Genomic DNA, 26,902 nt, shown 5'->3' with positions numbered 1-26,902 from the left:
TGTGTGGCACTCACCAGATTGTACCCCTGAAGCCTGTCCACTAATTTTGCCCACCAAGGTGTACATCTCGACACTGGTAGAGAGTGGGGGGTGACAGCTGTGATGCATCGATGGTGGCATCCTCTGAGCTCTCCTCCAAGGTGTTCTCTTGGAAGGCAGGGGTGGGGGCGACCCCAGACGGCACGGACCCATCGATGGAGATCCCGCGAGAGAATGGACATGTGATCAGTGAGAGGGAAGGATCATTTTTGTCTGACATGAACTTGAGACTGGGTAAAGGGGCAATGGATCCTCACCTCTGCATTGCAGGCCAACCTCGCTGTTGGTGACTGCTCTATCCTTGGTCAGCCCCGCGATCTCCAGGGCCCGTTCCCTATAGGGAGTGAGGACTCTGATGTCCGGCACCCTGCTGCCTATCTGGGCCCTTTCCCGTCTATTATGTGCTAACTTCTCCTGCGGGAACAAAGAGAGGGCATTGTGAGCAGCATGCTTGATGCATCGGAGGAGAGTCTATGACAGGTGAACATGTGTGGGCATCACTGCTGGGCATGGGTGGATTGTCCTGGTGGGTGCCAGGGTGTGCTGGTGCACAGGTGTGGCTGTAGTCTTTGGGGGGGGGGGGGAGCGTGATGTGAGGTGCCAACTATTGACTCATTGGGTGGAGCGGTAGGGGATGTTAGGGGGTGGCAGTCTGAACCGATGCCAGGGAGCCAGTTTCAACCTTCCCGTGCAGCCAGGTGGAGGTCATTGGTCTTTTTCCTGAGGTCCTCCTGGTCACACTGCCCGAACTGACGGCCACTGGCAGCCTCCCAGGCGGCATTGGTGGCTCTGCGGCTGATCCTCCAACTCCCTTTGTGAACAGGGTGTCCACTCTCATCTCCATGGTGTCCAGCAGCCTGGCCAGATCAGCATCCCCGAACTGTGGAGCAGGTCTCACCTGTGTGCTGTCTGGAGTTTGCTCGGAGGGAGTTTATAAGCTGCTCTCCCTTGTTAGCAAGGAGCTGCCAGGCACAGTCCAGGCACTTCCACCGTGAAGCACACGGGGCACCATTTCTGGCACTAATTGCCGTTAGATACCGGCCGCAGTCTTGCCGGGTTAGCCTTCGGGAATCACCCAGGAAGTCTCACCTGCTGCGGTAATTAGTGCTTCTCCCATTAGACCAATGTTTTTCAAACTTTTTTGCCTGCGACCCATTTTTAACCAACTGATCATCCTTCGTGACCCACGCTGACCAAACTTTGCGACTCATTTTTTTGCTTACCTTGAATGCGACAGGTGAGCCTGCTTGGTTCACACAATCTCAGGGCTTCAGATGATTATTTAATTTCCCACTGAATCCTTTGAAAAAATTAAGAGGTTTGTCCTCGAACTCGCTATGTTTAGTCTTCAAATGCTTTTCCAGTTTTGAGGGTTTAATCTTTCATTTGCCAGTACTTCCCTGCACATAACATGGGCTTTGCATTCTGATTTGCATTGCCACAAGTAATAAAGCCATACCTGAAGAAATCCTCTTTATACTGCTTTGTTTCCGATTTCAGCTTCTCAATGGGTTGTTCATCAGAGGCCCTGGACCTCGCGCACCAGCACTGCTTGGTCCTGCCGTGGAGTCTCCTGCGAAGCTCTCGCCAGAAGATTCAGTTGTCAAATTCTAGCCTCTTTGGGTTTCTGGCCCTCTCTTCCTTATTACAAACTGACCCATCTTCGGCCCTTCACACACTCCTGATGCTTGCTAACACCTACAAAGTGGAGGAATCTCTCCTTCAGGATTTTGCGGCCAAAGCACGGATTGCATGACATCACTGTTCATGCCAGGCGAGTGGCCTGCTCTTTCTCACCACTTCAGGTGCAAAGACGCTGCCGTTTTTAATAAGAAATTTGGTCCTGGCACAGAACGCTGACATCAGGAGGAGGCGGTACTGGGACAGTGCGCTGACATTAGGACGAGATGGTACTGAGATAGTTTGCTGATGTCAGGAGGTGACATTCTGGGCACCGGGCTGATGTACTGCCAGATCTGCCTTTGTGGGCATGCATGTGGCTGGTATTCTTGTTTTTAATCAACATATGGTGCCCCATGAGCTGTATTTCTGAAGACTGATAACTTATAAGACCCCATTATAGTGACACAATTGCAGAGGTTACAAACATTCACACAGATTTAACATGCTGGTGCTTAAATTCCACTTGCCCTGCCCCAGAGGCAAACTACACATAATTTATTTTCCGTGATTGCTGCTGGTGCCTTCTTCTGCTAGACCGATTACTGCTAGACAGATTCAATATTACTTTATTACTAGTTCTCAGTCAGTAGTGTGTGCGAGCTTCATTTAATTAATCATTATCCAATAAATTAGTTTTGATTCAATCTAAAGATTGGTAGTTTCTTTGTCATCAACTCATCGGACCATTCGGGATCAAAAGGCAAAGAACAATGACATGTTACCACCAAGGGTAATAGTTGCGGTAACTGACAGTCCCTTTAAAATTAACCCCCAGTTTCTGTCTTTAACTACAAAGAAAGTTCAACCCTCTGTAATGAGACTCCTTGGGAAGATCTACATGGAACATTCCAATTCCCATTACGCCTCTATCTGTAAAAGCCTTCTCTTCAGTTTCCTTTGTTGTATTGCTCACTTCATCTTTCTTCCCATTCCTCATCCAAAAGCCCTGTGGCTCTTGAAATCAGGACAGAAGCCAGCCTATCAGACCTAACCTGAGACTATCTATTCTGTTCACATTGATCAGGGCTGGTCTGAATGCGACACATTGTCCGAGTAAATTTTCTTCCAATCCTATTTGGAATATGCAGCATGTTCTAAACTAAGTTAGGTACCACCCTCACCACACCAACTAAATGGACTCAGTACGTGCTTTTCATTTGGTAACATGAACCACTTAGCAATGTGCTAAATCAACACCCAAAGTTTGCCAACTCATAACAATACTACTCAAACTACTCTAGTGTTAAGCTGCTAAATGGTAAAATTATTGATAGTCCAAAATGAGTTTGAAGGTAACCTTTTAGAAGTGATTGTGATTACTATCGGGAGACGAGGTTAATGAAAAAGTCAGGGGCAGAAATTGTTTCCCCAGGAAATTGGCAACTGCTCTTGGAATAAAATGAGGGATCGAAGCAAACTACTGTGGCTCAGTAAAGCATGTAATTATCTTTTCAACAAGTAGATTATGATAAACAACATAAGTAGCAAACTTCCTCTAATATTGTTGTAGTTTCTTATGAAAGTGTAACAAATTGCTACCAGCACGCTGCTGTATCCAGATAAATCTATTTTATGAATCTCAGGAGATTGTAACAAAATGCAAGTGCCAAGAAAGTATTTAGAGTTTTTCAGATATGCAATACCTGACAGCAGCTAAATAAGTGAGTAGCAAGGGCTTTGTTAATTTGAAATGCAGGCGAAGCAACTACTGTAATTATATGGCTATATGGCAGTGTATGAGAGTGATTAGAGAAGAATTTGTAGTATGCAAATGCTAGGGGAAAATCTTTTCCAGAAAAGAAATGAAATATCCGTGATTGCATCATTTTTGCAAATTCAGAATGCAGAACACTGGAGGAAATATTACACAGAAACGTAAACTTGAAAAATCACGGGAGGGATTCTCCTTTGGCTGACGGCGGAATCGGGAAATGCAGAGAATCGGTTCCGATGCCGAAATCATGGTGGGCGTGGTTCCACACCAAATTGCAATTCCCAGTCGCCTTGACAGTGGCATCAATGCATTCCACTCCACAGATACAGTAAACGCCATTGGGATATCATTAGCGGGCCTGACCTGGTATAGGGGCCGCACGCTAGCACAGTGGTTAGCACAATTGCTTCACAGCTCCAGGATCCCAGGTTCGATTCCCGGCTGTCTGTGCGGAGTCTGCACGTTCTCCCCGTGTCTGCGTGGGTTTCCTCCGCATGCTCCGGTTTCCTCCCACAGTCCAAAGATGTGCAGGTTAGGTGGATTGGCCATGCTAAATTGCCCTTAGTGTTAAAAAAAAAACGGTTAGCTGGGGCCACTGGGTTACGGGGATAGGGTCTAGTGTGGGCACCATAACAACACCACCACAGCCTGCACCCCATACCCTGCCAACCAGCCATCACCCACCGATGGCGCATTAGACAGGCCACCCAATGACCACTGTAGCCCCTACAGGGGAGGCTCCAGATTTGGGCCGCAGAGCATAACATTGGCACGGTACCCCTGGCAGTGGGAAAGTGCCAGGGCCAGAGGCCCCCACGGTTCCGACCTCCAACGGGGTCAGGGGTGCGGGGTTGGGGGGAGGGGTTATGTGGGAGCAGGGTCACATGTGAATGGAGGGCACCATGTAGCCCGTTGGACCTGGCTGTCATTCGTAGACCACTAGACCAGGCATACCGTCGAAGACTCCAGCTGAGCAGGGGAATAGTGAGACATATCTGCCAGATCAAAGCGCACCTGGCACCGACGGGGGTATGGGGGAGGATATCCACTCCTGGTGGCTGTCAAAGTGACAGTCAATCTCAACTTCAACTGGGCTCTTCCAGGTGCTGAGTGGGGACCTGTCCGGGATCTCACAGAGCTTGGTGCACAGGTGCATCCGCGTCGCCATGGAAGCCCTGTATGCTCAGTTGGCACAATACATCCATTTCAATGTGGATCAAGCCCAGCAGGATTCCCGGGCAGCTGATATGTAACCATCAGCTCCACATCATTCACCTCTGCGCCAGATATCCAGGCAGTGTGTATGAAGCCTTCATCCTGACACACTCGACAATTCCTTATGCCCACTCCGGCTGGTGGGTTTGCTCCTGGTTGATAGAGGCTACCCACTGTGGTCCTGGCTGATGCCACCTATCCAGAGACCAGAGACTGACGTTAGTGACGCCCGTGCAGTGACCAGGTGCGTGATCGAGTGGTGCTTTGGCATCCTGAAGATACGTTGCAGGTGCCTAGACCACTCTGGAGGGCACCTCTAGAATGGCGCTGAGAGCTGCCCGCATCGTGGTGGCCTGCTGCGTCCACCTCAACATTGCGCAGCAGAGGGGTGAAGTGCTGAAGGAGGAGGACCAACAACAGTCCTCCTCCTCTGAGGATGTGGGGGAGGACGCAGATGGGCAGAACATGGGGTCCGGGCAGGCAAAGGAGGCCACACGATATGTGCGCCAAGGCCAACCCACACGCGACGCTCTGATCGCCTCCAGTTTCACCGACTAGGGGAGAGAACTGGCCAGAAGTACGGAAATCGCAAACCACCCCCACAACCTCCCACCCACCTGCAACCTCCTTCGTGATACATACCTGCCACACTACGGGATGTGGGCCCTGGGTTAGCAGTAGCAGCGGGTCTGGTCCATGGGTTGGAGGATGATGATGACAACCCGCCCTGCGATGAGCTCTGGTGCTCCCCATCCTTTGAAAATGACTGACTCCTTCCCATAGTAGCACTTTCCACCGTCCACCTGGATGATCCTTGCATGCAAGCTGGCCATTCCATCACACCGTCCGAATGGATCCCTGGGCTGGCGGAGGTGTGTGTGTATGGGGGGGGAACCTGGGTCCCCATTGGCGACCCGGCCTGGATGCTTCTCGGGTGTCCAAGGTGGCGCGGTGCTGCCCTGTTCTGTCTGCACCCCAACAGATATGCCAGGGTCAGGAGTGGGAGGGCAGGGGAGGGGGGTCCGAGGTGTTGCGGCGTTTCATCACCTCCCTTGCAGGAGTCACCAGCATGGGCCCCATCACCACCTCCTCCCTCGGGGTGGGCGATGACCCCAGGCTACTCCAAAGGATGGTAATGCGAGCGGAACTATCCCCTGAGGCTCCACCTCCACCTGGCACTGCCAGTCCTGGATGCCCACTCTAGTCTCATCCAGGGTCTGCACGCTCGCGGCCATGGAGCACAGGGAGAGGACCATCTCTCTCTGGGTTTGGCCACCTCCTTCTGCATTTGCACCTGGGCAATGCCGCCGACATTCCCACCCATGGCCCGCTGTGACTGGGCCACGCTCAGGAGCATCACTGAAATATCCACGTGGCTCTGGTACATGGCTGTCTGTGAAAGGGCAGACCTGTCCTGGGCCTCAGCCAGCAACTGCACAGCAGACTCCAGGCCTCGGACATGTTGACCCACAGGCAAAATCCACACCCCCAAGGCTTCCACCGTGGACGCCACCAATGCGATGTTGGCCGAGGTGGCATGCATGGTCAACACCACCTCCTGCTCCTGCACATGGTTGGACTCCTCCAACTGCACCTGCAGCTGCTGGATGTTCGCCGACAGCCCCTCATGCCATCCCTGGCTCTGCGACTGCATCTCCACAATCGATGGGACTGTCCGTTCCAGAAGCCCAAAACCCATCTGGACGGCAGCTCGTCCCTGGGGTCAGCCTACCTTCCGACCGTCTGCCCCCTCGGAGGTTGCTACCTCCACCTGATGTACCGGAGCAGCTGTATGGTGGGACCTGAGAGTATCCCAGGAGCCTCCTCACTAAAGTTCCCAAGCGAGGTGAGTGTCTCTGGGATGGTGGAGGGTGTTGGAGACAGCTGTGACGGGAAATCAGTGTCATGCTCGGCCTCGAGCTCCGGAGTGTCCTGGGTGTCAGGAATATGGCTCCCCTCCGTGTCAGTGTCAGCATTGCTGCTCAGCACACGGCGAGGGGCTCATTTTGTGGCACTGGCTGTGGCTAGGGACGGGGGACATCAGTTGAAGCCGACCCATCACCAACTCCTGCAAGACACCAGACCGGATTCATGATTAGACCGCACGCCGGGGGAGAGTGGGGGTGAGTGTGGTGTGTGGGTGGTGTGAGTATAGTGTACGTGCGGGGGTGGAAGTGATGGTGGGTGTGTGGGGGTGAGGGTGGTGTGTGGGTGGTATGAGTATAGTGTACGTGTGGGGGTGGAAGTGATGGTGGGTGTGTGGGGGTGAGGGTGGTGTTGGAGGGGGGGGGCCGGGGAAGTGTGGGCGTGAGGGTGGTGTTGGAGGGGGGGGGCCGGGGAAGTGTGGGGGTGAGGGTGGTGTTGGGGTGGTGTTGGAGGGGGGGGGGGGGGCGGGGAAGTGTGGGGGTGAGGGTGGTGTTGGGGTGGGTGTTGACGCACGTGTCACGGGGAACCGCATCTAAGTGGGGTCTCACTTCCTCCCGCGGCCGATCTCCACCCCGCCAACTTCCCTATCCTTAGAACCGCCAACTACGTCTAGTGCCCACTGCTCTGCCACTGTGATGTTCCCCTCCAGGTTTCTCCTGTTCCGGTTGTTATGGGTGGCCTTCTCACATTTGGGGGAGATGGGGGTGGGCGGGACAGAAAACGATAGTGTTCAATAATCCTACTCGTGCAGCCCGCGGGTGGGTGTCCTCAGTGGCCAGGGCACCCGGCCATGGCGGCCTGTATGGGTGCCGACATGTGATGCTGGCAGGGTTCGGTTGCCCACCGGGTGGAGGGAGGGGTAGAGTTTTACGTGTGTGGGATAGGGGTTGGTGCTAGGGGCACAGTTCTGCCTACTCATCCTGGCCGGCCTGAGGAGGACATGTAGTTTTTTACAGCACTGCTGGCTGGTCTGGACGGATTTACTGTTGGTGCTCACCGCCTCTGCCAGCTGCGGCAGCTGGTAGCCTCCTTCCCGGGCTGGGGTCGAGGGTGGGTGGCCTCTCCTCCATGGCGTCCAGGAGGTCCCGAGCTCGAGTCCGATGGGCTGCGCATCTTGCTGCCATCTTGTTGGCTGGGACGGTGTGTGTGGGGAGTGAAGTGTGTATGTGCAGTTGCATCTTGTCAGCCTCCTGAGTGTCAATCGCAAAACCGGCGAATCCAGCACCGTTACTCATTGGAATTGATTGTGTTCCATGTGGTGCCAGTGGTAGCCCCTTGCCAGTCACTGAATTGGTCCAGGTGCGGTGCCAGTTTTGCTGTTGTGGAACTCCACAAATCCTGCCCCAGCGTCAACACTTAAGTCACAGGAACGGAGAATCCGGCCGATTGCTTTTCGAAAGACTGCTGGATTCTGACAGTGAAGTGATTTGTCTCACACCCAACATCGGACTTTGCTTGCTTTCTTCCCTCCAATTTTAACCACGCATAGCTTACTCTATACTCTTCCACATCAACTTAAACTTTCAAATGAAAATGAGTCAGGTTCACACTGATACTGCTAATGGTGTTAGATTTTACTCTGTCCTGAATATGGGTTGGAATCATCGAAATGAAGGAGGTCATTCAGCCTGTCATGTCAGTGTTGGCTCTTAAAGAAGAGCATTACTACTCTTTTTGTCCTTAACCCTGCAATTTTCGCAGCCTGAATGACCTGTCCAACCCTCTTTTAAAAGCATCGGTGGAATCATCTTCCACTTCCAGCTTGAGGTGGAGCATTCCAGATCCAACCCACTGAATAAAATAAAATGTTTCTTATCTCTATCTAGATCTTTTGCCAATGACTCTCTATGACCTCTGCTTATTGACTCACTCTTTCTAGATGGAAATTTTTTACTTCTATTTACTTTATCAAAACCTCTCTTCATTTTGAAAACCTCTCTTCGGTCACCTTTTCGCCTTATCTGTTCCAAGCAGAACAGTTTGACCTTTTCCAACTTCTCATAACTGAACTGCCTTCTTCCTGACAACATCCTGGAAAACCTCCTCTGTACCCATTCTAAGGAATCGATGGTCTATAACTTCTGGCTGGCGGGGGGAAGCCACAGGTTGCCGATTCTAAAAGGGAAAAATGCACACTTACCTGCGCTCAGATATCGCGATGAACCTTCCTTTCCATTCCGCAGCCTGGGGCCTTCAGTGGGACTGTCTGTGCAGGCTCCAACACGGCGTAGGAGGAGTGCAACGCCACCCCCTTATGATGGGGCTAGGTTCAGGGCCGGCATTTAAACTGTAGACTTGTATTGAAAACAACTTTTTAACAAGTGTTTTAAATGTATGTAGAAGTTTTTCAACAGTTTTTTTTACTCATTCTTTCAGACAGGCATTGATGTTGTTATTGGTTCTTTTCATGTAATTTTAAAAAAATTGTGATTAAAGGTGATTATTTATAAGTCAATATAGGTCTGGTTCTATGTTTTAAATCTGTGAAACTATTTAAATCTGCACTATATTTATTATATAACTTTACATGTGGCATACTTAAAAGTGTTTGTATGTTTTAGTTTAGATTATGGTCATAAGATTTTAAAAGTGCCCCAGGGCTACTTGCTGTCCTTGTAACATCTGATTTTGTGTTTACAGAATCACAGAATCACTGCAATGCAGAAGAAAGTCATTCGGCCCATAGAGTCTGCAGCGACTCTCCAAAGGAGCACCCTACCCAGGCCCATGTCTGATGTGTTATATGAATTGGTTTAACACTGACTGTAACTGGATGCAGTAAGACGAGAAACAGGCTTCTGACACAGGAGATGGTTCAACACTGTTTTATTGAACCTGTTGATTGCTGTACATAATCTGCTGTGGGTTGACACTCTAATAATGTAAACTGATAACCTCTGTTTGGCTTGACCAGACTGGCCCTCTGTCACACGGAGACGGTGCTCACTGCACTGTGCACCCTGACTATCTCTGTAGCTGTATCCAGTGAGAAGAGGCAGAGTCTTGATGCCTCGTGTGTTTTATAGTGGTGGTGTCCCCTGCAGTGTCCTGTCTGGTGATCGGTTGTTCTGTGTGTTTATTGGTTATTCTGTGTGTCAGTCACTGCCTGTCTGTATCTTATTATATACATGAGTGGATATTATGACAATGCCCTCTCACTACTCCGTAACCCCACACAACCTTTGCACACTAAGGGATAATTTAGCATGGCCAATCCACCTAACTTACATATCTTTGGACTGTGGAGGGAAACCAAAGCACCCAGAGGAATGAGCACTGGCATGGTGGCACAGTGGGTAGAACTGCTGCCTCAAAGTGCCAGGGACCCGGGTTCAATTCCGGCCTTGGGTGACTTGGTACGTTCTCCCCCCTGTCTGCGTGGGTTTCCTTCGGGTGCTCTGGTTTCCTTCCACAGTCCAAAGATGTGCAGGTTAGGTGGATTGGCCATGCTAAGCTGCTCCTGAGTGTCTCGGGATGTACAGGTTAGGCTCCGGGGGTAGGGTGGGGGAGTGGGTTGAGGTAGGGTGCTCTTTCAGAAGGTCAGTGCAGACTCGGTGGGCCGAATGGCCTCCTTCTGCACTATAGGAATTCTATGGTTCTAGGAAACCCATGCAGATACGGGGAGAATGTGCAAACACCACACAGTCAGCCAAGGTCCGAAGTGAACATGGGTCCCTGGTGTTGTGAGTCAGCAATGCAAACTAGTGTCCTACTGTGTTACCTGTGTTATTATGTTTCTGCCATGTTTACTTCAAGTAACTTATTCATTTATAATTATCTCCTAATTAAATGTTGTATTCTCATGTTTCAGTGAGATATTTGTAGAAGCTTGGAAAGTTTAATGGAAAACATTTATTAACAAAAATAATTTTATGAATACAAAACTTTGAAACAAGTTAACATTAAATGTTATCAGCTGTACAATGACAGAAAATTACCTCAACTTTGACATATTTCTTGCATTAACATATATTTTATCACTTAAACACAGCAATCAATAAAATGTATTCTTCCACAAACACAACAGTTCTGTCTATTTGTAAAGGGGAAGGAAGTGATGGGAGAGGGAAGGGAAGTTCGTTGTCGCAGCGTCTGCATGGTCTCGCCAATGTACCACGCTTCGGGACATCCTTTCCTGCAGCGTACGAGGTAGACAACGTTGGCCGAGTCGCACGAGTACCTGGTGGGTGGTGTTCTCATGTGTAATAGTGGTATCCATGTCGATGATCTGGCACGTCTTGCAGAGATTGCCATGGCAGGGTTGTGTGGCGTCGTGGTCACTGTTCTGAAGACTGGGTAGTTTGCTGCAAACAATGGTTTGTTTGAGGTTGCGCGGTTGTTTGAAGGCAAGTAGTGGGGGTGTGGGGATGACCTTGGCAAGATGTTCATCGTCATCAATGACGTGTTGAAGGCTGTGAACTAGATGACGTAGTTTCTCCGCTCCGGGGAAGTACTGGATGACGAAGGGTATTCCGTCGGTTGCGTCCCATGTTTGTCTTCTGAGGAGGTCGGTGCGGTTTTTCGCTGTGGCGCGTTGGAACTGTCGATCGATGAGTCGAGTGCCATATCCCGTTCGTACGAGGGCATCTTTCAACGTCTGTAGATGTCTGTTACGCTCCTCCTCATCTGAGCAGATCCTGTGTATACGGAGAGCTTGTCCATAGGGGATGGCTTCTTTAATGTGTTTAGGGTGGAAGCTGGAGAAGTGGAGCATCATGAGGCATCCATGGCGGAGGCGGAAGAGACTCTCCCCACTGCGCATGCGCGGGAAACTGACAGCGGCCGCTGACGCTCCCGCGCATGCGCCGCATTTCCGCGCCAGCTGGCGGGGCAACAAACGCCATTTCCGCCAGCTGGCGGGGCAGAAATCCCTCCGGCGTCGGCCTAGCCCCTCAATGTTGGGGCTAGGCCGCCAAAGATGCGGAGACTTCCGCACCTTTGGGCCGGCGCGATGCCCGTCTGATTGGCGCCGGCTTTGGCGCCAGTCGGCGGGCATCCCGCCGTTGGGGGAGAATTTCGCCCCTTATCTCGAAATGGAACATAGTCATCAATGCTCAGAAGAGACCTACTTGGAGGAATCTCCTGATACTGCACTAACTTGGTCACAATTCTTCCAGAGCTTCCAACGGCAGAATGGGGCTTGGAAAGGAGCCTGAGAAAGGAATATGTGTAACCTAGATTCCAAGGACCGATCCCACCTTTTGGAAACTCCTGCCAAGTGAGTGATTGAAGAGGCGGCTCTAGGATCTGAAGAGGCGACTCTAGGATCGGGCTCATCAGCCACGCAAGGACCCACAGAACCCGTGACCAGTAACATGGAGTACCTTCGGTGGACAATCAGACCCGTCAGACCCGTTAGAGAGTGTTTACTCTATTCTATCCATTATAGTTCCTTTAATGGAATAGCATCCTCTTGATAAATCAAAGTTCAAGATCATTCATTTGCTTTCTGTGACACGAAACTCACTTTATACATTAAAGTACCCTTTTAATGGAATTAACAGCCTCATGACAATTCAAAATTAAAAAATTTTTTATCTTCCTTTAACATCGGGACAAATCGACCAAGTTAGTGCAGTACCTGGATTTTTCATTCAGCAGGTCCAGCTCGGGAATTACAGCTTTCCAGGAGTTTGAACACTGCACGTTTTCAGCGAGCATGCCCATGCACCCAAACGTTCGGATCGTCTCACCGCGGCTATGCGGTGGTCCATTGTTAAGTTGTGAAATGTACAGGAAGTTACAGACCTATATCTTTCCTGATAAGTGCAGTGGCCAGATCTGTCCACAATACTCCAGCTCAGGCTGAATTTCTTTGCTTTTTATACTTGATTCCTCTACTTTAGACCCATCCAAATGGTTTCATTTAACCACCTTAGCAACTTGCCCTGCTGCCTTTAAGGAATTTTGTGTGCAGACACCAAGATCTCCGCTCATTTACATGATTCGAATTGTGCCATTTTTACAATGTTTCTCGAAACATATTGTCCGCAAGTTAACACATTTAGCAATCTATAAACAATTCAGAGTAGGTTTAATTTATACAAATCAGGTTGCCATTTTCCAATCCCTCCAAAATTTTTTTTTTAATTTGTCATTTCCTGAAATCAGATAATTTGTCAGTTGCAACATCACTGGAGTATCACATGTTAAGTTGGTGTCCTGGCTGGGTAAATAAATTAAACGTTAATTTTTAATTGGAGAAAGGCAGCATTAATTGGCACTCCTACTCGCAAAGAACGCTAGCTGGGGTGGAAAATGTAATAAAAGCACCAAAGGGTGCTCTTTGACATTGGGGCTTCACCTAATAATGCTGCATTTAAAACTGGGTTGATTTGATGCTGACACTGGAAGATTAAAAGGCGTGCTTTATTTTGCAGCATTAACATCACTTAGCTTTCAGCTAATGAAAGAAAAATAAATTTCAATATTTTCCAAGCAGACATGTTGTTCATGATTTGCAGAAACCCCCCGCTGTAGTATAGAACCATGTTTCACCACATACCTTTAATTTTGTTAAAATTACATTGTAATATCCCAGCTTGTGGGTAACACAATGCTAGATATTATAGATTCTTGTGCACAATAACTGAATTATTACCAGCAATAGCAAACCATTAAGAAACTGGAGTTATTCCAAATGTGTGTCCTCAATCAATAAGAGTCAATTCAATTATTTATCCGAATAGGCTTAGGATAGAAGTGAAGACTGTTGACTCAGAATTTGGAAAACAATTCCAAAAATTGAAAGTTGTTTGGTACAACATCAGTGCCATTAACACCAGAGGGGTGAATAGAGATGTTGAAATCCCATGGGCAAAAGCAAATATGTTTTCCAAAATGTCTCGAACACGACCAAACTGAGTGAAAGAAATAAAGAGCTGGCAGTGTGGAATGCAATAAACAAAAAACATTCAGCACATTGCAAATGACCTGAGCTGTTGAAAATAATTTTACCAAGGCTGAATACATGAATGCCAAGCTGCTAGTCAACACCACAAGAAAGAAAGTAACCTCCCCAGACTCCCAGCACTCTGATAAGCATAGAACATACATTGTTCATTAAAAAAAATCCCCTCTATCATTCAAATATTTTGAAAGCCGCATTCAATCAAAAGCACTGTGACAATATGTTTTGATATTTAATTTATCTGTAATATTTTACTAGTCCTTAATGTGGAAGGAGTTTTATTATAACATTTCTGCCTCTAGTATCTTCCAATTCCTTTCATATGTAGATAGCAATCCTTCTGCATGCTGCCCATTCATTCTCTGGAGTGTAAGTACAACAGTATCTGGAATCTTCAGGCACACCAATCAGTCTTTTATTCTTTCGGCTGTTTCATGTAGATGGTGCTTAGAATTTTGCCAGTCGCAGTGGAGAAATTACTTCAACATTCAGACGTTGCATTGGCATCCAATGTCCAATGGATAGATGTATTCATAAGATAAACCAATTTAATGCCTTATATGCACACATACACTGAAATGCCAGTGTATGTGGAAGCCATCAGTATTAGCTAATGATGAATAATATTTTAGAATAGAATAAGCCATTGTTTTAACCAGCACATGCTGGAAATATTCTTTTTAATGAATAATAAAATTGATGAAGGCACAGTCCTACCGTGTAATTTTGACTTTGTGATAGTATAAAATGAGTGCTAACAAATTGGTTCTTGAAGTCAATGGAAATAAAAAGTGGAAGAGATGTAAAAAAGATTGCAATTTACTATCACTCATGTTACGCTATCACACAAAAAATTACCTCCCCCCCCCCCCCCCCCCCCCCGCCCCGCCCGCCCCACAAGTGTGACTCATAAATCTACCAGACAATTTGCAAAATTACAGATGTTAATTGGATCCATTTGCCATGTTCTCCGTCACCCAATAATTTACTAAATGGACAATTTTAATCCTTAGCATAAAAGATTTAATACCACATTAAGTCTATTTGTCATCTAATTTAAATACCACTGCCATTCATTCACTCAAACTTTTGTATAGTTAAATCAAGAGGGAAATTTTAACTCCCAAGAATGGGTACAGGTAGGATATTAAAAATGCAAAATTTCTTAAACATGATCCACTTATGATTTTAACGGGGGTGGGTCAGAATAGTGGGAGGAGGAGGAGGGAAGGAAGGGCAACCAACCTGGTGACAAAGGATCACTGCGTTATTTGAAAGAGGCCTCTAAATTGACTGATTTTTAAATTTGTAAGCACACAAGAGGTGGGATTCCGAGTCGTGAGGATTAGTACAAAAAAAAGCAGGAATGGCTGAATCAATAGGTAAATGACTTTACTGCACTGTTTGCAGATCAGGAAGAGCAAGAGTGCTTCCCCAGGACCTGGAATTTCATCACCATATAAAATGTAACTCCATAATTAGCCAAGACTTCATGATATCTATCTCTCCAGTGATGTACAATGCCTTCCCACGAGGACCAACCCTACTACATCCTCTCCCAGCCAGAGTGATATCCAACTCTCCCATCCGGGAACTTCTAATCCCACCTCCAGAATGTTTGAACTTCCAGGAATTCCAGAATTCTCCCACAATATCTGGTCCCTCAGTTATGTCTGACACCCACACGCCGACAATGTCATATCCTCCCAGTGACATCTGGGGCATCATTCTCCGACCCCCCAGCGGGTCGGAGAATGGCCGATGGCCGCCGTGAATCCCGCCCCTGCCGGTTGCCGAAGTCTCCGAAGGGAGAAAAGTCGGCGGGGCGTTAATGGCGCCGCTGACGTCGGAGAATGGCACGGGTGGGCGCAAGGCAGCCAATTTTGGGCCTGCCGATATTCTCCCGTCCGGATGGGCCGAAGTCCCGTCGACGTGATGACGGGTCATGTCGACTTAAATCAAACCTCCTTTTAATCGGCGTCAACCTGTGCTCCAGGTTTACGCCGACCAGCGTGGAGGTGGGTGACGGCCTGGGGGGTGGTTAGAGTGGGCAGGGCTCCGGGGGAGTGCGGGGAGGAAGGGTCCGTGCCGGGGAGGAGGATGGGGGGGTCCGTGCCGGGGAGAGGGATGGGGGGGGTCCGTGCCGGGGAGGGGGATGGGGGGGGGGGGGGGGGTCCATGCCGGGGAGGAGGATGGGGGGGGTCCGTGGCGGGGAGGGGGATGGGGGGGGGTTCCGTGGCGATGAGGGGGATGGGGGGGATGGGGGGGGGTTCCGTGCCGGGGAGGAGGATGAGGGGGTCCGTGCCGGGGAGGAGGATGGGGGGCCCGTGCCGGGGAGGAGGATGGGGGCGGTCCGTGCCGGGGAGGAGGATGGGGGGCCCGTGCCGGGGAGGAGGATGGGGTCTGTGCCGGGGAGGAGGATGGGGGGCCCGTGCCGCGGAGGAGGATGGGGGGGTCCGTGCCGGGGAGGGCCGGGGAGGACGATGGGGGGCGGTCCGTGCTGGGGAGGAGGATGGGGGTGTCCGTGCCGGGGAGGGCCGGGGAGGAGAATGGGGGTGTTCGTGCCGGGGAGGGGGGATGGGGGTGTCCGTGCCGGGGATGGGGGGGTCCGTGTCGGGGAGGGGGGGTGCAAGGGCAAGTGAGTTGGTCCACCTGGCCAGGTGCCAGCCTCCAACAGTTGGACCCATGCGGTCCATGCCACCTGGATGGGGGGAGGAGGGGGTATGGGCAATGATGACATGTCGTCGTTTCCCCCCACCCCCCCACCCCCCCAACCAGGCTGTCATGTTTTCCGATCATCCAGCGATGTTGGCCGCCGTGGCGGCAGCTGCTAATGTCTATGTTGCCCTGGATGAGGAGGAGGAGCGTGCCAGAGAGGCGGCGCAGGCTGCCGCAGAGGGGCAGGCGGCAGCCGCCCAGGCTGGAGGGACACCTGACCGACAGGACGAGGAGGGGGAGGAGGACGTCGCGGCCCCACGGCAACGGAGGCACCCGAGGGCGCCCCGTGTGTACCGGCCCCGGCAGTCATACCAGGACCTCACGGACCGGGAATGCAGGAGGAGACTCCGGATGAGGCGGGAAACCGTGGCACAAATCTGCCATCTGCTGGCACACCTGTCACCACGTGGCACTGGCGGGGGACACCCTCTCCCCTTGTCCGTCAAGGTTACGGTGGCCCTGAACTTTTATGCAACGGGGTCATTCCAGGCACCGAGTGGGGACCTGTCAGGCATATCGCAGACATCGGTGCACCGGTGCATCCGGGCAGTGACAGATGCCCTATATGCCATGGCGCACCGCTACATCCGCTTCCCTGTGGACCGGGCCAGCCAAGATGCCCGGGCCGTGGGCTTCTCTGCCGTGGCCGGGTTCCCCATGGTCCAGGGCGCGATTGATGGGATGCACGTCGCCGTGCGGCCACCTGCAGATAACAGGGCCGTGTTCACCAATAGGAAGGGGACCTATTCGATGAACACACAGGTGGTCTGCGACCACCGCATGAGAATCCTGCACGTCTGCGCCCGTAACCCGGGCAGTGTACATGACTCATACGTGTTGTCGCGGTCATCCATCACCGGCATGTACGAGGGACGCCATCACCGGCTGAGGGGCTGGTTGCTGGGCGACAGGGGCTACCCATTGCGATCGTGGCTGATGACACCTATACGGAGGCCACGCAATGAGGCGGAGAACCGCTACAATGATGCCCATGTAACGACGAGGGGAGTGATAGAGAGGTGCTTTGGCGTGCTGAAGATGCGTTTCAGGTGCCTGGACCTCTCTGGGGGCGCCCTCCAGTATCGGTCAGATAGGGTCGGCCGCATCATTGTGGTGTGCTGCGTCCTGCACAACATAGCCCAGCAGAGGGGTGATGTGCCGCAGGCAGAGGAGGGCGGAGTGGAGGAGCAGCAGGAAGAGGCGCAGTCCTCCCCAGATGAGGGGGATGGGGGCAATGGTCAGGGCAGACGGGCTAGACACAGGTGGGTGGCTGTCCACCGTTACCGGCTGGCCCAGCGGGCACGGGACAGGCTGATAGCCGCCCGCTTCACTGACTAGATGGGCGTGGGAATCGGGTAGTACGGCCACAGACCGCACACCATGGCAAAGCCGACCACCCACACCCCCCACCCACCCACCCCACCCGCATGCAAACCACCACCCCCATTGCCGATCCACCTGCGGCACAACGGCCGGGCTCACACAGTTGCGGGTGGACGCGTGTCTATTGCAGGCCATGGAGGATGATGACAACCCGCCCTGCGATGAGCTCCTGGCTCCACATCGTTGGACTATGTCTGACCCATGGCCACAGTACCACCATCCACCCGGACCATCCCTGCATGCGGCTGTGACACTGCAGCACAAGGTCCCGTCCTCTGCCCGGGGGGATGTTGATGGCGGCCCAGGGGGAAGGGGCAGATTCACCTGGGGCTGAGGTAAGACCACCCCTCACACACACACACTTGCGCTCAACGTACATAACACCCCCGCATGCTTTGGACAGAGCACAAAGGCAGCTTCTGTAGGTGTAACATTGACTTTAATAACCAAAGGAGTTCATGCATGTGCCCTAGCCCCTAAAACTCATCTGTGCTCTGCACCCATGCCAACTTACTCAGTGTCTAATTGTTTGGCCTTACGGGCCCTTTGACTACGTCTACGTGGTTCCCCAGACGGTACAGCAGAACTGGTGGTGGACTCCTTTGATTCCTGCCCTCTGACACGGGATCCCTTTGGCGGCCGTTTCCTGGGGTGTCCTGGCCTAGATGGGCCAGGCTGTGGCCCGGGCGACTGGGATGGCGAGCTGCCAGCCTGTCCTGCCCGTTGACCACCTGATGCACCTGGGACGGAAGGGGGAGTCTGAGGTGTCGCGGTGTTCCGGGACCTCCCCTACAGGGGGACCCGGGACGGACCACACCTCCTCCTCCCTCGGGGTGCCCGATGGCCCCCAGGCCTCTACATGGGTGGGGGATGCGAACGGACAGGCCAACCGACGCCCCCCGACATCTGGCGCTGCCAGTCCTGGAGGCCCGTGCTGGTATCGACAGGGGTCTGCAGGTTTGCAGCCATGGAGCTCAGGGGATTGGCAATCCCTGTCTGTGACTGTGCGACGCCGGCTCGCACATGGCCAATGGCGCCGATGCCCTCAGCGATGGCCTGCAGAGACTGGGCTATGGCCTGCAGAGACTGGGCTATGGCCTGCTGAGACTGGGCTATGGCCTGCTGAGACTGGGCTATGGCCTGCTGAGTCTGGGCCATGGCCTGCAGAGACTGGGCTATGGCCTGCTGAGACTGGGCCATGGCCTGCAGAGACTGGGCCATGGCGTTGAGCGCCTCTGCCATCTGGCGCTGGCACTGGCTCATGGCCTCCTGTGAGAGGGCAGCCATGTCCTGGGCCACAGACGCCGCCTGCACGGAAGGCCCCAGGCCTCGCAAACCGTTCCCCATGTCTGACACTGTCGCACCCATTGCTTCCACCGCGGACGCCACCCGTGCGGTGTCGGCCTGGGTGGCACGTATGACCAGCACCACTCCCAGCTCCTGGACGCGGGTGGACTCCTCCACTTGCGACTGCAGCCGCCGCAAGCCGGCTGTCACCCTCTTCGCTCGTCTCCGGGTCGGTGGTTGCATCGGATCTATGGGTGGTTGTGGTAACTCCAGGAACCCGGGATCATCTGGGCGGCAGATGTTCGCTTGGGCTGGGCTGCCCTCAGACCGCCCGGCCCCTCTGCTGCTCCTACCTCCACCTGCTGTACCGGGACGGCTGTGTTGTGCGCACCAGTGAGTGTACCAGACGCCTCATCACTAAAGTGCCCAACCGAGGTGAGTGTTTCTGCGATGGTGGAGGGTGTTGGTGACAGCAGTGGCGTTGTGTCGTGCTCTTCGTCGCACTCTGAGTCCATGGCACATTGGGGTGGGGGTTCGTCTCCACCCATCCACTCTGTGTCACTGTCCGGTATTTTGTCTTCCTGGTAGTGCTGTCCCGGGTAGGGGTGTCCCGGGTAGGGGTGTCCTGGGTAGTGGTGTCCTGGGTAGTGGTGTCCTGGCTCGGCTGTGACGGGGGCCTGTGGCTGCCCCTCACGTCGTTGGGTGGCACACGCCTGCGTCGTTGCACCCGCACGTGACGGGGGCGTCGTCTCCCTGTTGCTCCAGGTCTCTCTGTCTCCCGTGGTCTCCAAGGGACATCCTGCTGGCGTCGCATGCCGGAGGGTCCGGGTCTCTCCGTCTCCCGTGGTGTGCGAGGGGCATCCTGCGGGCGTCGCATGCCGGAGGGTCCGGATCTCTCCGTCTCCCGTGGTATGCGAGTGGCATCCTGCGGGCGTCGCATGCCTGAGGGTCCGGGTCTCTCCGTCACCCGTGGCCTCCGAGGGGCATCCTGCGGGTGGTCTGCATCTGCGGGTATGGGTGCCTCGACGTTTGCTCCTGCGATACACAATGAAGCATGCATGGTTAGACACGCAGGCAGTGATCAGGTGATATGGGGGAGGGGGATATGGGGGAGGGGGGATATGGGGACGGGCTGTCGGTGACTCACTTGCTAGTACGCCCTCTACCTCTGCATCAGCAACCTCCCGGTCCTCAGGTCCGCCAGCCAGTTCCAGGGCCCTTTCCTCGATTTCGGTCAGTGGCCTCTCATCAGCGGGGCCTCCTCCAGTCCTCACATGCTCCCTATTTTTGTGTGGGTGCTTCTCCTGTGGGGGGTGGTGGCAGGGGTAAAAGGCAACAGTGTTAGACAGGTATATGAATGCACGCCATCGGTTGCGCGTGTATTGCAGAGGTTAAGGTTAGGGCTGGATTCACTTGAGGATATGGGGAAGGGGGGATATGGGGAAATATGGGGGGATATGGGGATTATGGGGGAGGGGGGGATATGGGGGAGGGGGGGATATGGGGGATATGGGGAGGGGGGAGGGGGGATATGGGGGATATGGGGGCGGGGGGATATGGGGGAGGGGGGATATGGTGGAGGGGGAAATGGGGGATATGGGGGAGGGGGATATGGGGGAGCGGGGGATATGGGGGATATGGATATCAGGCGGGGGGGGGAGGCTCACCCTGCCTGCTCTGACGAGGTCGTTCACCTTCTTGTGGCACTGGGTGCCTGTCCGTGGTGTCAGGGCCGCAGCGGTGACGGCCTCTGCCACTTCCCTCCACAGACCCCGGCTGTGGTGTGGGGCAACTCTGCAGCCGTGCCCGGGATACAGGGCCTCCCTCCCCTGCTCCACTGCATCCAGGAGCGCCTCCACATCGCGTGACTCGAACCTTGGGGCTGAGCGGCGGCCAGCCATCCAGTCGGGTGTTCCGGTCGGGTGGGGGGGAGCAGAGCGTCCTTATGAGCTGTCACGCCGTGCGGCGTGTATGACACTGCACGGCGTGAACCACGTGAGCAAGCGCGGATCCCGTCACGTCGCTGCTAGCCCATTTTGGGCTGGAGACTTCGCGACGATTTTTGCGGCGTGACGCAAGTCGGATTTGCGCCGTTTTTTGTGCCGATCGGCGGACTTTGCACCGATAACGGAGAATTTCACCCCTGGGATTCCCTCCATTTGACCTCTCCCAAGAAGCCCAACTACCCATCAATGTCAGACGTTCCTTATATCCTCTCCCCAGCTGCTTTCTCACCAAAACACACTCATGGGGCGTGATTCTCCCAGCCCCGCGCCGGGCCGGAGAATCGGCGCCGCCACGCTGCCCCGAAGCTGGCACGCAATTCTCCAAGGTGCGGAGAATCGGCGCCATTTGCGCCGGCGGGTTTGGCGCAGCGCCCGTCGTGGGCCACTGGATGAGGCCGGGCCGCTGATTCTCTGGCCTGGATGGGCTGAGCGGCCGCGCGGCAAAAGGAGATTCCCGCCGGCACCATTCACACCTGGTTGCTGCCGGCGGGAACTCTGCGCGAAGGGTCGGGGGGGGGGGAGGGGGGCTCCGTCCCCAGGGGGGGCCTCCGATGGGGTCTGTCCCGCGATCTGGCCCACCAATCGGTGGGCTGGCCTCTTCACCCCCCCCCCAAGGCCTACTGTGTTGCGCGGTCGGCCCCAGAACCCCCGTGCCATGTTGCGCGGGGCCAGCGCGTTCCGTATAGCCACCGCACATGCGCGGGTTGGCGCCGCATCCTGGCGCCAAGAAGTGAGGCTGGAGCAGCGTGAACCACTCCAGTGCCGTGCTGGCCCCTTGTGGGGGACAGCATTACTAGTGCCCGCGCCCGTTTCGCGCCGTCGTGAAATGCAACGGCGTACACGACGGTGCGTACACTCTGTCCCGCGATCGGAGAATCGCGCCTGTCTTTTCTCTCGGGCAAGGGTTCCAAAACTGGAATCCGTGGAATTTCAGGTTCCAAGACCGACTCCGAATTGTTCCCTGGGAGGCCTGGCAGATCTTTGCAGTTTGAGTTTCGTTCTGCTTTCAACTCATCCAATCAGCACGGTAGCACAAGTGGATAGCATTGTGGCTTCACAGCGCCAGGGTCCCAGGTTTGATTCCCCACTGGGTCACTGTCTGTGCGGAGTCTGCACGTTCTCCCCGAGTCTGCGTGGGTTTCTTCCGGGGGCTCCGGTTTCCTCCCATGGTCCAAATATGTGCAGGTTAGTTGGATTGGCCATGATAAATTGCTCTTAGTGAACAAAAAGGTTTGGAGGGGTTATTGGGTTACGGGGATAGGGTGGTAGTGAGGGCTTAAGTGGGTTGGTGCAGACTCGATGGGCCGAATGGCCTCCTTCTGCACTGTATGTTCTGTGTAATCAGAAGCTGGATTTTCCAATTTCCAGCCTCTGGATTGGACAAGCTGAAAACAGCCCAAAACTCAAATTGTACAGATCAGAGCTAGCAGGGACAGCGGATCAGGGAAGAGCGGTCAGGCCCAGGGAAGGGGAAGAGCGCTCCGATCCCGGGAAGGGGAAGAGCGCTCAGATCCCAGGAAGGGGAAAAGCGCTCAGATCCCGGGAAGGGGAACAGCGGTCAGATCCCGGGAAGGGTAAGAGCGGTCAGATCCCGGGAAGCGGAAGAGCGGTCAGATCCCAGGAATGGGAAGAGCACTCAGATCCCGGGAAGGGCAAGAGCGCTCAGATCCTGGGAATGTCAAGACTGCTCAGATCCCGGGAAGGGGAAGAGCGGTCAGATCCCGGGAAGCGGAAGAGCGCTCAGATCCCGGCAAGGGGAAGAGCGGTCAGATCCCTGGAATGGGAAGAGTGCTCAGTTCCTGGGAAGGGCAAGAGCGCTCAGATCCCGGGAAGGGGAAGAGCGGTCAGATCCCGGGTAGGGGAAAAGCGCTCAGATCCCGGGAAGGGGAAGAGCGCTCAGATCCCAGGAAGGGGAAGAGCGGTCAGTATCCGGGAAAAAAAAGCAAGCTCAAATCCCGGGAAGGGGAAGAGCGGTCAGATCCCGGGAAGGGCAAGAGCGCTCAGATCCCGGGAAGGGCAAGTGCGCTCAGTTCCCAGGCCAGGAACGAAGCGGTCGGGCTTCCGAGAGAGGTGAGGAGGAGAGGAGAGACTGAGAGAGGAGAGACTGAGAGAGGAGAGACTGCGAGAGGAGAGACTGCGAGAGGAGAGACTGCCAGAATGTGAGATGACAGTTTGTGTGAGCGCATGTGCAATGGGAAAGTGTGTGAGAGAGATGGATGTCTGTGTGTGGATGTGCGTGTTCGTTCATGCGTGCGCGTGTGTGCGTATGAGAGACTGAGGGCTGGATTCTCTGATTTTGAGACTAAGTGCCAACATGGAATCCGTGGCGTTTTACAACAGAAAAAACGGCGCAACAGCAGCACCGATTCAGCTGCTTTAAATGGGCTCCGTCGCCACGTGGGACATAACCAATTCCATGAAAAATGGTGCCGGATTCGTTGGGTCCGTGATTGGCCCTCATGAGGCTCACATCCGCAGCCTCACTTAAACGGTCCTTCCCCCCACACACCGTCTCAGCCAACAAGATGGCTGGAAGGAGAGCAACGCCATGATTCAGGGACGATGAATTGGACATCTTCCTGGACGCCATGGATGAGAGAAGGATGATCCTGTACCCCAGCCCGGGAGGCAGGCTGCCAGGCGCCACTGTTTGCCATACCTGGACGCAGGTGGCAGAGATGGTCAGCGCCATGGACAACATCGTCCGGATTGGCATGCAGTGCCGGGAGAAACGCAACAACCTCCACAGGGCGGCCACGGTGAATTGGCTGCTCCATGCACCTGGCACTAATCAGGCCCCCCCCCTCTCCAGGTGATGGCCGAACATCCTGCCTCACATGCCAGCACCCATGCCATCTGCCATGGCCGGGTACCCTGACACCACCATCTACTCAACCCCTGGGCTGTATGCGTCGGAACATCTAACGCTGTCATTGCGGGAGAAGAACGGAGGGGGCCCACCAGATCTGCGGCCCCTCACCGTGCCCGAGCAGAGGGCACTGGATGTGGTCAGCGGCACAGAGGAAAGTGAGGTCACCGAAGAGAGTTCGGCGGCGGGCAAGGAAGTGAGACCTTGCTTAGTTGCGGATCCCCATGACACATGTGTGGGCACCCAACACCCCTCTCACCACACCCCCATACCCCCATACCTCCATCCCTCTCCCTCTTGCACCCCTTATCCCCCCCCCCCCAACCCCCCACCGAAGCACCCCCAATGTCGTCTCGTGTCTTACAGGACCTGTCGGAGATGGAGCTGGTCCATCCAGAGCCCCCCCCCCCCGTCCCAAGCCAGTGCCAGAGCCGGTGCCCCCCAGACAGCCGAGCACTGACAGCCGAGCACTGACTGGAAGAGCAGCCCGAGCACCAGCCCTCCGCCCGAGCCTCTTGACACGCCAGAGGATGACACTGACTTTCCGTTACAGATGTCTCCTGCAACCTCCACCATCCCAGAGATTATCACCTCGGTTGGACACAACTTGTTTCTGGGACACTATCTGGTGTACACCACGCCGCCTCTGGTACAGCAGGTGGAGATAGGAGCAGCCAAGGGGCCGGACGGTCGGAGGGCAGGCTGGCCCCATGAATCAGCTGTCGCTGAGATGGGTCCCGGGCTTCTGAAACACCCAGTGCCACCCACGGTGCAGATGCAGTCAGAGAACCAGAGACCACAAGAGGAGATGACAGAGAGCATCTAACACCTTCAGGCGCAGGTGGAGGAGTCCTTCCGCGTGCTGGTACAGGGGGTGGTGCCGGTCAAGCGTGCCACCCAGCCGACACCACATGGGTGGCGTCCACGGTTGAGGCATTGGGGGTGATGGTTTCGGCTATGGGTCAGCGTGTCTCAGGCCTGGGGCATTCAGTGTAGCGAGGCCCAGGACAGGGCTGCCCTTTCCACCTGGACATTGCAGTGGCGCTCCTCAGCATGGCCCAGTCACAGCAGGCCATGAGAAGTCTAGACATCATGCCAGTAGTAGCACCAGTAGACAATATAGTGAAGATCTAATGAAGAATACTCTGTCCATTGTATGTTTCACAAAAGAAGTAGTATACTAAAGACAGACCCAAACAATTCTACAGCCAATGTATTAGATGCCAATCATCAGCCAATTCAGTTTATTCCACATGTCATCAATAGATGGCTGAGAGCACTGAGCACAGCAAAGGCTACAGGGACTGATAGCATCATGGTTGTTGAGCTGAATCTCTGCACTTTGTAAGAAACTTGATAAATCGTTGTCTGTCCCGTGTTTTTTTTTATCCTGCAACATTACACATTGCACATTTTGCTTTAAACTGCAGACTATCGTCGAACTAAAAAATACCTGATTTAATGTACTGGCCCAGATCTCCCCTTGATGCTCTGTGGAATCACCCGTGATGTCATTTTGATGGACTTGGCAAACAACTAATAGATACCTCTGAAATTGTGAGACACCTTCTGTTCTTGTTTGGGATTGGTCAAGCTTGTCAGAGAGCTGGTGTAAGGTTCTGTAGACCAGGCCAGTTCCATTTTGTTCTCAGCTGGGTGCAGACTTGGAAAGCTGCACACAGCAAGACACTCTCTCTCTATCTATCAGCTTTCGGCCTGGAAATTTGGATGCTTCCAGCCAGCCTGGGAAAGTCACTTGTGTTGGAAATTTCTCCAACCACGTTTAGTGAAAGTGTAAAACTTTGTTTGAAAGGCCTGGCTATTTAACCACTTCCAGCCAGTCTGTGAAAGTGACCTATGAGAGGAGTTGTAGGCAAGTAGACATTTCTATCCTTATTAAGAACTGTGAAGTCAGTGCTCCAAATTCTTTCTTCCCTGTTGGATTTTTCCTGAGGGTTCAGAGCAATGAGAGGGTCGGTCTAAAAGCCCACTTCAAACCCTCATGCTGAGAGAACTGTAGTTTCACTCAGTGCGGCTGATAGTCCATCTGGTGGATGCAAGATAGAATTGCACAGACCTCAGAGGGGGAATTGCCAGTGTGAAGAACCCAATTGTTATAAGTTAAAGTGACTTACCAGCGAGAGCATTCTACAGCCTGCAGGTTTGTGTTGACGACCACCGTTAGAAGATCGTTGGCCACAAAGGCCACTACCTTGGTAGCAAAGAATCATCTCACGCCTTTTAATCCCTGTTATTTCCAATCCATTCCCTACCCCCACCGTATGATGGCCCTGTGCCTGGGTGGAGGGTTGGATGGAGTTTTGGGAATAATTAGATTAGCAGACCATTGTTCCATTCTGACCATTATATGTTAATCTTTTACTCTTGTTGTTAATAAATAGTTTTATTAATATTTTGCTTGCAACTCTGGTGCCTGTAACTCATTGGAGCAGTCAAGGGTCAAAGATCTCAAGAAAATACACAAATTATTCATTAATTCACTTGTGTTGGGACGCGTGGGGCTGACATTGACTGCACACTCACCCAGGGTGTCACAACAACTTGTAAACTAGCATGCTCTTTGTCAAACTGTATTGATATAACTTAATTTTGGCATCTACCCAGAAATATAGAAAAATCAGTCACATATGATTTATCCATGAAACTCAGGACAAATCCAACTTCACTAATGACTGCTCCACCAGCCCACTATTAATCATTGGCAGAGTAATGGAAGGCAGCTGTGCTCCCAAGTGAACATTGGAACAAGTGTAGGTCATTTCAACAAAAGCAGGCATTTAACTCACATCAGAACAGCTTACATTATTATACCTTTGGTCCAAATATGGAATTCCAGAGTTGAAATAAGGTTTGCTGGATATCAAGGCATCATTTGATTCAGTTTGGTATCAAGGAGCCCTAGCACAATTAAAGTCAAAAGGAATCAGTGGAAAAAAAATTCCCAAGTGGTTGTTATACCTCAGGCTGGATTCTCCACACCCCAATGCCAAAATCGCGGGCGGCACCGGGGTAGAGAATCAAGTTTAACGCGGAAATCGGGACCGGCGCCGGTTCGCCGATTCTCTGGGCACTGAAAGGCCGCATCACCGGTGAGCATGCCCTGCCACCTGGGGCCATTGCCAGAGGCCCGC

At 53.1% G+C, this 26,902-nt stretch overlaps 1 long non-coding RNA gene across 1 annotated transcript in view; it reads right to left on the bottom strand.

The window, feature by feature from the left end:
• The window catches only part of LOC140411644 (uncharacterized), a 138,922-nt gene extending 112,869 nt beyond the window's left edge, over positions 1–26,053 (bottom strand). Inside the window, exon 1 of the long non-coding RNA XR_011940920.1 lies at positions 25,886–26,053. This is a non-coding gene — a long non-coding RNA (uncharacterized lncRNA). The remainder of the gene's footprint in view (positions 1–25,885) is intronic.
• Positions 26,054–26,902: the final 849 nt, after the last annotated feature.

Source organism: Scyliorhinus torazame, chromosome 4, assembly GCF_047496885.1.
Source record: "Scyliorhinus torazame isolate Kashiwa2021f chromosome 4, sScyTor2.1, whole genome shotgun sequence".
NCBI classification, from domain to species: domain Eukaryota; kingdom Metazoa; phylum Chordata; class Chondrichthyes; order Carcharhiniformes; family Scyliorhinidae; genus Scyliorhinus; species Scyliorhinus torazame.
The sequence above is the reverse complement of the archived record's forward strand: the minus strand, read 5'-3'. Positions and strand labels throughout refer to the sequence as shown.